The following is a 12,709-nucleotide window of genomic DNA, read 5'->3' on the forward strand; positions in this document are numbered from 1 at the left end:
AAGATCCTATTTTTAATGACCAAGACAATGAGGAAAATGTTTTCAGGACATGTCAGAGATCTTGATGAGAGCCCCTCCAATCACAGGCTTGGAGGCCCAAAAGGAAAAATGATTCTGTAGGAGGAGCACAGGGCTTGGCTGTTCTGTGCAGCCTCAGGACTTGGTGCCCTGCATTCCAGCTGTTTCAGCTCTAGCAGTAGCTAAAAGAGCCCAAGGTGAAACTCAGGGTCATTGTTTCAAGACTGAAATACCCAAGCCTTGGCAGCTTCACCGTGGTGTTGGGTCTGCAGGTGTGCAGGAGACAAGAACTGAGCTTTGAGAACCTCTGCCTACCTTTCACAGGATGAATGGGTTGGAGACCTCATGGAGAACATCTGCTAGGGCAGTATAGAAGGAAAATGTTGGGTTGGATCCCCCACAAAGAGTCCCCATGGGGGAACTGCCTAATGGAGCTGTGAGAAGAGGGCCACCATCCTCCGGACCCTGCAAAGGTAGATCTACCAACACCTTGGACCACGTGACTAGAAAAACTACAGGCATTTAACGCCAGCCTGTGAAGGAAGCTATAAGGGTTGTACATTGCAGAGCAACCAAAACAGAGCTGCCCATGGCTGTGGGAGCCCATTCCTTGCATCAGTGTGCCCTGGATGGGAGACATGGAGTCAAAGGAGATTTTGGATCTTTAAGATTTAATGACTGCCTGGCCTGGTTTCAGACTTGCAGGGGGCCTGTCGCCTCTTTGTTTTGGGAAATTTCTCCCATTTCAAATTGGAACATTTACTGAGTGCCTGTAAATCCATTGTATCTTAGAAATAACTAACTTGCTTTTGATTTCACAGGCTCATAGGCAGAAGGGACTTGCCTTGTCTCAGACGAGTCTTTGGACTTGGACTTTTGAGTTAATGCTGAAATGCATTAAGACAGGGGGCCTGTAGGGAAGACGTGATTGCTTTTAAAAGGGATATGAGATCTGAGAGGTACCAGGGACAGAATGATATGGTTTTGCTCTGTGTCTCCCCCCAAATCTCATCTGGAATTGTAATCCCCACATGTTGAGGTAGGGACCAGTGTGAGGTAATTAGATCACGGGGATGGTTTCTCTAATGCCATTCTCATGATAGTGAAGGAGTTCTCAGGGGATCTGATGGTTTAAAAATGGCAGTTTCCTGTGGGTTCTCTCTCCTGCCACCATGAGAATATGTGCCTTGTTTCCTTCACCTTCGGCCATGATTCTAAGTTTCCTGAGACCTTTCCAGCCATTTAGAACTGTGAGTCAATTAAACCTCTTTCTTTTATAGTTTACCCAATGTCAGGTAATATATAGCAATGTGAAAACAGACTAATATAGTAACTTATAAAGAAATTTATTTGGCTCATGTTTCTGCAGGCTGTCCAAGCATGGCATCAATATCTGCTTGGTTTCTGGTGTGGCCCCAATAAGGTTTTACTCATGCCAGAAGGCACAGGGGAGCAGGCGTACTACATAGAGAGAAAGGAACAAGAAAGAGATTGATGGGAGGAGGTGTCAGGATCATTTAAACAATAAGCTTTCATGTGAACTATGGCATGATGTCACTCATTACCATGGAAGGACACTAAGCCATTCACAAGGAATCCACTCCCACAACCCAGCCTCCCACCAGGCCATACCTCCAACATTGGGAACCATATTTCAATATAAGATTTGAAGGGGATGAATATCCAAACCATATCAGGCGCCAAAATCATTTAAAGGAGAAAAATTATTTCTCCAAAAACTGATGGTGAGACAACTGAATATCCACATACAACAGAATGAAGTTGAATCTGTACCTCATACCATATACAAAAATGAACTCAAAATGGATCAAAAGGCCTAAACGTAAGATTTAAAACTATAAAATTTACAAGAAAAAACAGAGGTAAAATTTTATGACATTGGCCCTGGCAGTAGATTATTTGAAACGTCATCCAAAACATATGCAACAAAACAAAACAAAAAACAGGTAAATTGAACTTCATCAAAATTTAAAACTTGTGCGAAAAAAAGCACTATCGAGAAAGCGAAAAAGACAACCTATGGAATGGGAGAAAATATTTGCAAGCTATATATTTGATGAGTTTAATACATAGAATATACAAAGAATTCTTACAACTCGACAACTAAAAAATAAACTTTCTTCTTAACAAATAGTCAAAGACTTCATTAGACATCTCCAAGGGAGATACAAATGATCACAATGCTCATCAAAAGAGGCTCAGCATCTTTATTTATCAGGAAAATGCAAGCAAAAACTATAAGAAGATAGCACTTTATACCCACTAAGATGGCTATAATTAAAAAGCAAAAGAAGAAATAGGTTTTGGCAAGAATGTGGAACAATTAGAAACAACTTACGTTGTTAAAAATTATGCAAAATGGTGCAGCTGCTGTGGAAATCAGTTTGGCATTTTCACAAATTGTTAAACAAGTGATCTTTTCCCACTGGAAGAGGGCAGAATAAAAACCTGTAATGATCGTCTCCCCATAGAAACATCAATTTGGAACAACTACTCAAGAAAATACCTTCACAAGACCTAAATAAACAGTACCTGATTTTAGCATAATAGTAAAAGATCCATCAAAGAGAATAGAAAAAAACAGTCTTGCATTGACTGTATCACCCCTCCTCAAACTCTAGGCAGCACAGTGGAGTGAAAGACTTCTTTCCCTTGAGGAAAGTGGGGGAAAGTGAGTGAGAGACTTTGCCTTGGAACTCAGAAAACCCTTCCTTATCTCCCTCAGATCCATTCAGGCCTGGAACTTCAGAGTCTGCCAGAGTCACAATGAACTTGGCCTTGGGGTGTCCTCCTGTGCTGGAATGGCTTCAGTTACTACAGAAGTCCAACAGTCAATCTCCTTTTAATTCCTGGAAGTCCCTCTGAATAAAGATGTTACAAAGACTGGAATAAATACATAATTCTGTATTGCCCAACCATCAGCGTATGTCCACAAGCATCACGAACATTCATGGAAATATGAACTCATCCAATCTATGTGAGTACTGCATAAGGCAGTACTTAGAGTGAAATTTACAGTTGTAAGTGGTTATATTAGAAAAGATTAAATATTTAAGTTAATTTATCTAGGTGCCAATCTTGAAGAATCAGATAGAGAGAAAATTCAACTAAAAATAATTAGAATGGAAAAAACAATAAACAGTAGAAATTAATGCAATAAAATCAATATTTACAAATATGTAATGAAATTAATAATAAAAAATAAATAATGAAATTCAGAGACTGCTTCCTTAATTCAGTAAAATTGATGAATCTCTAACTAAAGTGATCAAAAAAAAAAAAAAAAGAGGAAGACAGAAATTGCCAACATTAGTGAATAAAGCATAAACCACATGGTAGATCCTACAGCTCGAGGAATCACAAACTATGGCCCATGGGCAAAATCTTGTCCCATCAACCACTTCATAGAGTTTTACTAATATATAAAATTAATAGTTTGATATTATTCCATGCTACAGTAGCAGATTTAAGAAGCTATAACAGAGACCGTATGTCCTTCAGTGCCTAGTATATAGGCTAATTGACTTTTAATATAAAAAGTTTGCTGAGTCCTGTTCCATATAATAAAATAGTAAGAATTTATACATATAAATGGCTTCTGGTGAGACCTGGAGAAGCTTTTACTCATGCCAGAAGGCACAGGGGGAGCAGGCATACTACCCAGAGAGAAAGGAACAAGAAAGAGATTGAGGGGAGGAGGTATCAGGATCCTTTAAACAATAAGCTCTCATGTGATCTACAGAGTGAGAAGTCACTCATTACCATGGAAGGACACTAAGCCATTCACAAGGAATCCACTCCCACGACCCCTTTTATTCATTGCAAAAGGCACAGGGGAACAGGGAAAAAGAGATATATATATATATTTTATATTACATATATAATATATATATACATTATTTTATATACAATATGTACATATATTGCCAGTAAATTCAATAATTTAGATTAAATGAGAAAATTCATTGAAAGATAAAAATTACCAAAACTGATGTATATAGAAGTAGAATGTGCATCTTTCTACTTCAGTTAAGTATATTTATAATGAAACACTTTCCCACAAAGAAAAATGACTTCACAATAAATTCTATAAATTTAAAAAAGATATAACTGTCTTACAAAATTACTTTTAAAAATTAGAGCAGGGAAGCACATAAATCAACTGTTTTATGAAATCAAATTACCCAGATACTAAAACCAGGCAAAACTTCCTAAACACCTAAACAGCAAAAAACTAACAAACCCAAAGTACAAGCTACAGACTATGCTTCTGGAACGTAGAAAAGAATCTTACCAAAATATTAGCAAATTGCATCCATCAATAATATCAATGTATGAAAAGAGTAGCATATCATGAACAAATGAAGTTTATTCTAAGAATGCAAATTTGGTTGAATATTCCAAAATTAATCAACATAATTCATTGTATTAAATGAAATAAGTAGTGACACATTTTTTCAATAGATGTAGAAAAAGCACTTGAAATATTCAGCACTCGTTTTTGATGGAAAAATCTCAGCACACTATGAAAGAAGGGGATAGTCTCAAGCTAATAAAGGACATCTATGAAATATATACTACACTTAGTATCATACTTAATGGTAAAATACAGAATATCCTACCGGAAAAGTTAAGGAAACATTAAGGATGTTCCCCCTTCATTTGTTCCTTTAAATATTTTATGTAACTTCCTAGCTACTACACTAAAGCAAGAAAAATAAAAAGCAGGAAAAAATGAAATAAACTTGTACTTATTCACAGATGACTTGATTCTATATGTAAAAGTACTAAAAAGCATAAACCAAAAGTTACTAGACCTACTACCTGAGTTTAGCTATAGGATAATAAGTAAGTATACAAAAATCAAATTTTATTTCTGTAAACTAGTATCAAATAATTGAAAATGGAGATGAAAATTTAATACTATTTACAATAGCATTTTTAAAATAAGCAACACTGAAGAATAGATTTATTAAAACATTTGAAAGACCTATACACTGCAAGCTATAAAACAATCCTGGGAGAAACTTCAAGACCTAAGTAAATGGTGAAATGTATGCTCTCCATGAATTGGAAGACTATTATTAGTCAGATGTCAATTCTATTCATGTTTATGGATTCAATAAAATCTCATTCAATTCCATGAATTTCCTCTCTCTCTTTCTCTCTCTCTCTCTCTCTCTTTCTCTCTCTCTCTCTCTCAAAGGGGGAAATTTGTCTGATCTTGAGTTAGTTAAAATTTATTGGAGGGATACAAAAAGCATGTGAAATAAAGAAAAATGATAATATTTAGACTTTTATGAATTGACAAAATAAAATGAAACTTCTTTTCAAAATTTATCATTGGCAATATGAAAAGGCAAGTCTCAAATTGGAATAAAATTTTATATAGATAGATACAGATAGATATAGATAGATATAGATATACATATCTCCCAAGGATCCTTTCCCAGAATAAAGAACTCTAAAATCTCAAAAATAAGACACACAATCCAATTTTAAAATGTATAAAATATTTGAACAGACACTTCATGAAAAATAAATATTCAAACGGCCAATAAGCATATAAAAAGATATCTAACGTCATTAGCCGTCAATGAAATACAAAGTTAAACTACAATGAGATTCAGTATACGTCACCTTTTCTTTTCAATTTTGGCCATTAGAATTTTACAGACTGGCAATAGCAAGTATTGGCATGGATGTGGAGTAACTGGAATTATCATACACTGCTGGTGGGAATGTAAAATGGCACAGCCACTATGGAAAACATTTTGGCAGTTTCTCCTAAAGTTAAATCTACATTTATCATATGACCTAACAATTGTAATCCTGGATCGTTACCCAAGAAAATGAGGACATCTGTTTACAGAAAAACTTACACACAAATGTTCATAGCAGGTTTGTTCATTATAGCCCAAAATTGAAAGTAACACAATTATCCATCAATAGTATATCCATACATTGGACTACTATCAACAAAAAGAGCAAACTACTGTTATATACAACAACATGGATGAATCTCAAAAACATTATGTTGAGCTAAAGAAGCTGACAGAGAAGAGTACAAACTGTATAAATTCATTTATATAAAACTCTAGACAAAGCCAAATCTAATTAACAACAACAGAAAGTAGGTCCTGGGTTATCTAGGGTTGGTGGTGGGGTGGGAATTGCTTGCAAAGGGGAATGAAGAAACTTTTTGGACTGATAAAGGTGTCTAAGATCATGTTTGTGGTGGCAGTTAAATAGTTCAATGTGTTTATCAAAAGTACTACCTTCCTGAACCACTTTGTGGGGGATTTGGGGGGACCAATTTTGCCTACATTAGTCATCAGTAACAACTATATATTTGTACGCTTTCTTTGTGTAGTTGAGGTTTTTAATTTTTGGCCTCTGAATGAGTGCTAAAAAATCTATGAACCCTTTGAAATTACATACTAAATTTTGTGTGGATCCATATATAAATATTTATTTTTGCTAGATCTCCAGACCTCCTAAAAGGTTAAAAAATAAATGCTCCGCATTTAAAAAATTCGGGTTTCTTTATATTTTATGTTTATCCACATATTGTTAGAAAGTCTCCCCGCTGTTAAAAGTTTCACAGGGTAGTAGTAAATAATTCATTTTTCCTTCTTAACCTAAAAAAAATGTTTACCATCAACACTCTTGATAAGTTTTTGTGCATGAATAAGAATAACAAACAAGATAAAGTCATAAGTTTTTTGCTTTATAATAGTTGTGTAATATTCTGCCATGTATTTTTCCTTTCAATACCTCATTTTTTTTTTTCATTTGTATATCTCCAAATCATCTTCAAATACTGGTGAATCTATTTTTTTCTTTTTGTTTTATAACACAACATAAAATAAAACATTAACATAATCACATATACATATTGGCTTCTATATTGACTATCATTTAGCAACTGTTATTCTTTCTTCTCATAAGAAACCATCTTGCTCTCAATAGTTAAAAAATGCTTTCATTTTGTGTTTTCATCTGCTGTTACCTTATCACTAATAACTGTGTAGTGGGTGCTGCCAACACATGTACCTGTAAAGTGATTAGATACTTTCAAAGTAGGAGTTACAGCAAAATTTATATTTCAAATAATAAAAAGAAAAAACATTGAGTATCTTTTGATTTTCTTTTTCTTCTATTTTGCCGATGGATTACTTAGTACCTTATTGATTACCACAAAAACAAAACATTTGGAGCATATGCTTATGTGTTATGAAAAGTAAGATAGGATTCAACATTTAAACTTTTTAAGAAAAATTATGAAATGCACTTGCATTTATTGACCTCTGATGCAACAATGTGAGATGGCTGGATTACAGATGAGAACCATTTTCATTTTGTGTGAGGAAAAGTGGATACATACTTTTATCATCCAGAGATATATTAGTTTAGTTTGTAAGAAAATATGATATTTGTATTTTGTTCTAAATCCTATAAAACATTACACAGGGGATTTTTTTGAAGAAAAAAAAATTTAAGACATGATTGATATTAAAAGTAATAGTCTGGAAGGACGCTAAGGCAGGATAATTGCTTGAACCCGAGAGGCAGAGGTTGCAGTGAGCCAAGATTGTGCCACTGCACTCTGTCTCAAAAAATAAAAATAATAAATAAAGTAATAGTCTGGCAAAGATGGCCTCTGTTCGAAGGTCAGGGGTTCATCAATTCTGTGGCATTTAATGAAGAAATTGCAACATCTCTTGAAAGAAAAAGAGGATCAAGAAACTTACAAAAATAAACTGAAAGGATGAGTGAGAAATTAAGGAATTAGTAATAACTTTTCTTTTCATCTCTTGGGAGATTTCAATCCAACATATGTTTTTCAAGTGCATACATTGAATCACACTGACCTATAGCATAAAAAAATTGAAGGTCAAATTTTGGAAATTCTAGTGACTGTTCAGTAACAAAAGAGGGGTATCCCCCAGTGCAAAGAACAAGAGCATTTATCTTTCAGCACAATCTGTATGAACTATCACTCATCTGATTCTATATTTACAGGGAAACAGTTTGTTAGTATCTCAGGAATGCTGTTGTTGGGATGGTGTTACCATGGATGAATTACAGCTATCGGGGTAAATATATCTCTTATATTAGTACATTAGTTGAGCAGTTTATAATCTTGGAGCTCTTGTGAATTGATCTACCTTAGTCCACCTCTTCCAGCCTTTGAGACATTGTTCAGTTGGAGGTACCTGGTCATATACAACTACACAGTGTTTGGACTACATTTGTTTCCCATTATCTACTTTCGTGCTCTTTATTCAATTCTCTTTATATAATTAACAGTATATGAGATAAGAAAACATTTGGCTGAGGTCTGGAACTTATATATACATTCATGCTTCACTTAACAATGGAGTTATGTTCTGAGAAATACATCATTAAACAATATTTTCATTGTGCCAATATCATAGACTGTATTTACAAAACCTGGATGGTCTAGCCTACTATACACCTAGGCTCTGTGGTATAGTCTAGTGCTCCTAGGCTATAAACCTATACAGCATGTTACTGTTCTAAATACTGCAGGCAATTGTAACACAATGGTAAGTATTTGTGTATCTAAACATACCTAAACATAGAAAATGGATAGTAAAAATACTGTATAAAAGATAAAAATGATACACCTATATAAGGCACTGAAATGAAATGAAGCTTGAAGAAACGGAAGTTGCTCTAGGTTAGTCAGTGAGTAGTGAGTGAACATGAAGGTCTAGGCTATTACTGTGCACTACTGTAAACTTTATAAGCACTGTATACTTAGACTACAAAATATTTATTCATTTTTTCTCCAATAATAAATTAACTTTAGCTTACTGTAACTTTTTTATGTTATAAACTTTGACATTTTTTAACTCTTTGACTCTTATAATAACCCTTAGCTTAAAACACATTATATAACTGTACAAAAATATTTTTTCTTTATATTATTTTATAAGCTTTTTGTATAATTTTAAAATTTAATTTTTTCAAAACTGTTTAACTGTTTTTGTTAAAAGCTAAGACATAAACACACACATTAGCCTAGGCCTACACAGGGCAGGATCAGCACAGGATCTGCCTCCACATCTTGACCTACTGGAAGATCTTCAGGGGCAATAAAACACATGGAGCTGTCATCTCCTATGATAACAATGCCTTCTTCTGGAATATGTCCTGAAGTAACTGTTAGAGGCTGTTCTACAGTTAACTTTATATATGTATATATATAACGTTTTATATATATACATATATATACATATATAAAGTTAACTGTAGAACAGCCTCTAGCAGTATATATATATGTGTGTATATATACATATATATACATATATATACATATGTGTATATATGTGTGTATATATACATATATATGCATATGTGTATATATATGTGTATATATGTATATGTGTACATATATATGTATATGTATATATATAAAGTTGTATATTTATGCATATATGTATATATGTGTGTATATACACGTATACATATATAACTATATATATACATATCACTTTATATATAGTTATATATATGCATATGTGTATACATGTATACACACATATATATACACATATACATATACACTTATATATATATACACATATATATTTGTACACATATATATACATATATACACATATACATATATTTATATACATATATATGTAGAAAGAGTACACTCTAAAATAATGATATAAAAAGTATAGTATAGTGAATATATACACCAGTAACACAATTGTTCATTGTCATTATAAAATATTATGAGTTGTACATAATTGTATGTGCATAATTATATTTACATAATTGTGTGTGCTACACTTTTATACAACTGGCAGTGGAGATGCTTGTTCACATCAGCATCACCACAAACACATGAGAAATACATTGCACTACAATGATCAGATGGGCATGACTGCCATGATGACTATGACATCATTAGACAAAAGGGATTTTTCAGCTCCATTATAATCTTATGTGATCAGTCACATACAGTCCATTGACTGAAATGTTATGTAGTACATGACTGCATATGACAATGTTCTCTAACTGTGGTTTAGCTCATTCTGCTTATATAATGTTTCATAAATACGTGTACATTTTCAAAAAAACTGAAAATTGCATGAGCCATTCCTGTTTAAATTTAAAAATAATATTTATGTCTTTAGAATGTATATTATTTATATTAAATATAAATTATTTAGAATTTATATTATTTAATATATTTAGAATTTATATTTCCCAGCTATACAGAAAAATATAGAGAGACAATTATTTATTTCTTTGGTAAACTAACTAGGGGGACCAGGACCCAGGACTCAATTTTTAAGATACAATTAATCTATTGCAGAAATGTTTTCTGGAATAAGACCTTTACTGCAGTGCTACAATGGACCATAGTTTTGTTTGTTTGTTTTTTAATGGATGAGTTATAGACTCTTGGAAATGAAATTTACAATGAAAATACTGACACAACTTGAGTTCCTGTATGGTGGTGTGAACTCACAGCTATAATAATTAAGCAATTAGGCATGACAGAAAGTGTGAGTTGCCTGAGATAATCACACCCCTGGGGCACTGCAAGTCATGATCCAAAGATAAGTGTTTTTAACCTCCCAAGGGTGTGATTACCAGATGATAACCACACCCCCTGGAGAAAACTTATGACTCATAAAACGTCTTTACTACAAGGAAAAAAATGATTATGCTGCTATATGCAGATGAAGCTGGCTGTGGAGACTGGTATGTGTATGCCACAAATTAATTAAGAATTGTAAGATGTATACCACCTGAATGATATTAGGCACTGATCCCAGAGATCAGTTTGTTTTCTTATCATTGTTGAAATATAAAGATGAGAAAAGGAGTCTCCACTTCTCAACTTCAGAAAGACATGAATGATTAAAGAAATCATAAAGATTATGTTGTCAAGCCATTTTATTGACTAGATTTTATCAAGTAATTCTATGACACAGTCTCCCATTATCTGGACTACTCTTGTTGGGACAATTTGATCACTTTAGAATAATTACATCTTTATCTAAGAGGATTTTGTATTATAGTCTCATTCATTCATTCATTCATCCATTTTATTCCAGTACCTAATTAGCACACATGAAACACTTATGCTGGAGGTGTATAGAAACTTAAGTTCCATATTTTGGTTAAGGAACACAGGCACATAAATAATTGTAATACAGTGAGACAAGTGCCAGCATGGTGGTGACTAAAATGAGGTATAGAAAGCAAGGAAGAAAGTAAGAAATTTCAGCTGGGAGAGAGTAAGAAAGCTTCATACAAGAGAAAATATTTGATCTGGATAATAATTATAGTAGCTCCTACTTGCCGAGCATTTATTTTAGGTTAGACATTGTGTTGAGCATTTTACTTTCATAATCTTATTTAAATCTTCATAAGATCTGTGTTGAGGTGGGTGGTATTTTATTTGTGTCCCAGATGAAAAAGACGGAGTGATTATGTGCCAAGCTCAAGGTGAGATAAATAGTTGGAGACATGTTAGAACTAAAAAAATGGAGCTGCTTTCAGAACAAGTAGTCTTAAGCACTAGGTTCTATTTAGAAATGTGAGTTGTGTTCTTGTTTATTTTAGTGTCCTACATGAGGTAAAGTATTAAAGGAAGATGGATTCGGCAATATAAAATGGAGAGACTTGGGCAGCAACGGCGATTTTTAGTGTGTATGTGGTGAACAAAGCTGGCGGCCTGATTGACCAGTTGGACAGTTAGGCGCCATGGGCTCAAGCTGAGAAAACTTTGCTACGCGCTGGATCCGCTGCTCAAGCTGCACGAGGAGTGTGTGCGGGTCGCTTTCGGCCAGTGGGACCACATCTGAGTGGGCCATGCAGTGTTGGCCATCAGTGGCATGCTCCTGAACAGCAAGAACACGTCCGACGGGAAAGAGGTTCTGGATTATCTGGGTGAACCTGCTAATGACCCGGTGTCCATTCGATTCTACCCTGCCTCACTTCTAAAGAGAAGCTCATGCTGGCTTCCATGTTCCACTTGCTCTTTGTCATTGGCTCCCAGCTGACTCCTGAATAGGGAAGCTCGGGCATTAAAACGCTGGAGACAGACATATTCAAAATGCACAGCCAGCAGACACTGATAGGAATCAAGTTTATGGTTCTAGCAGATCCTAGGCAAGCTGGAAGAGATTCTCTTCTCTGAAAGATTTATGAGATTTACTCATACTCTGCCCTCAAGAATCCATTCTTAGAAATGCCCATCAGGTGTGAGCTATTTGACCAGAATCTGAAGCGAAGCCTGGAAGTGGCAGAGGCGGCTTGAACTTATGGACCTGCGTCATAGGCTGAACCTGCGATGAACCTGCAAATTCTGGGAGTTCCTGCAACAGAAATACTGCTGTTTTCTCTCCAGTGGAGATCCCATCACCCTTGTTAGTGCACTTGAAAATGGGAGAATGCTGACACTGATGATATATACTGATTCCTGAGCCTTAACACTGTGCTCTTTCGTTCTGTGTATATCGTGGCCTTATTTTCCAACTCTGTACAGATTCATTTATGGAGGAGACAGGTCCATAAATGTTGTAATAAATACTCCTTTGATCTTGGAAAAAATAAAATAAAATAAAATGGAGAGACTCAAAAGGCACAGCATATTCCTTGACCATTCTTTGCA

General features: G+C 34.5%; 1 pseudogene; it reads left to right on the forward strand.

Moving 5' to 3' along the window:
• Positions 1-12,376, forward strand: part of LOC101029067 (trafficking protein particle complex subunit 4 pseudogene) — a 118,323-nt pseudogene extending 105,947 nt beyond the window's left edge.
• Positions 12,377-12,709: the final 333 nt, after the last annotated feature.

The sequence above is a fragment of the Saimiri boliviensis genome, chromosome 2, assembly GCF_048565385.1.
Source record: "Saimiri boliviensis isolate mSaiBol1 chromosome 2, mSaiBol1.pri, whole genome shotgun sequence".
Lineage (NCBI taxonomy): Eukaryota > Metazoa > Chordata > Mammalia > Primates > Cebidae > Saimiri > Saimiri boliviensis.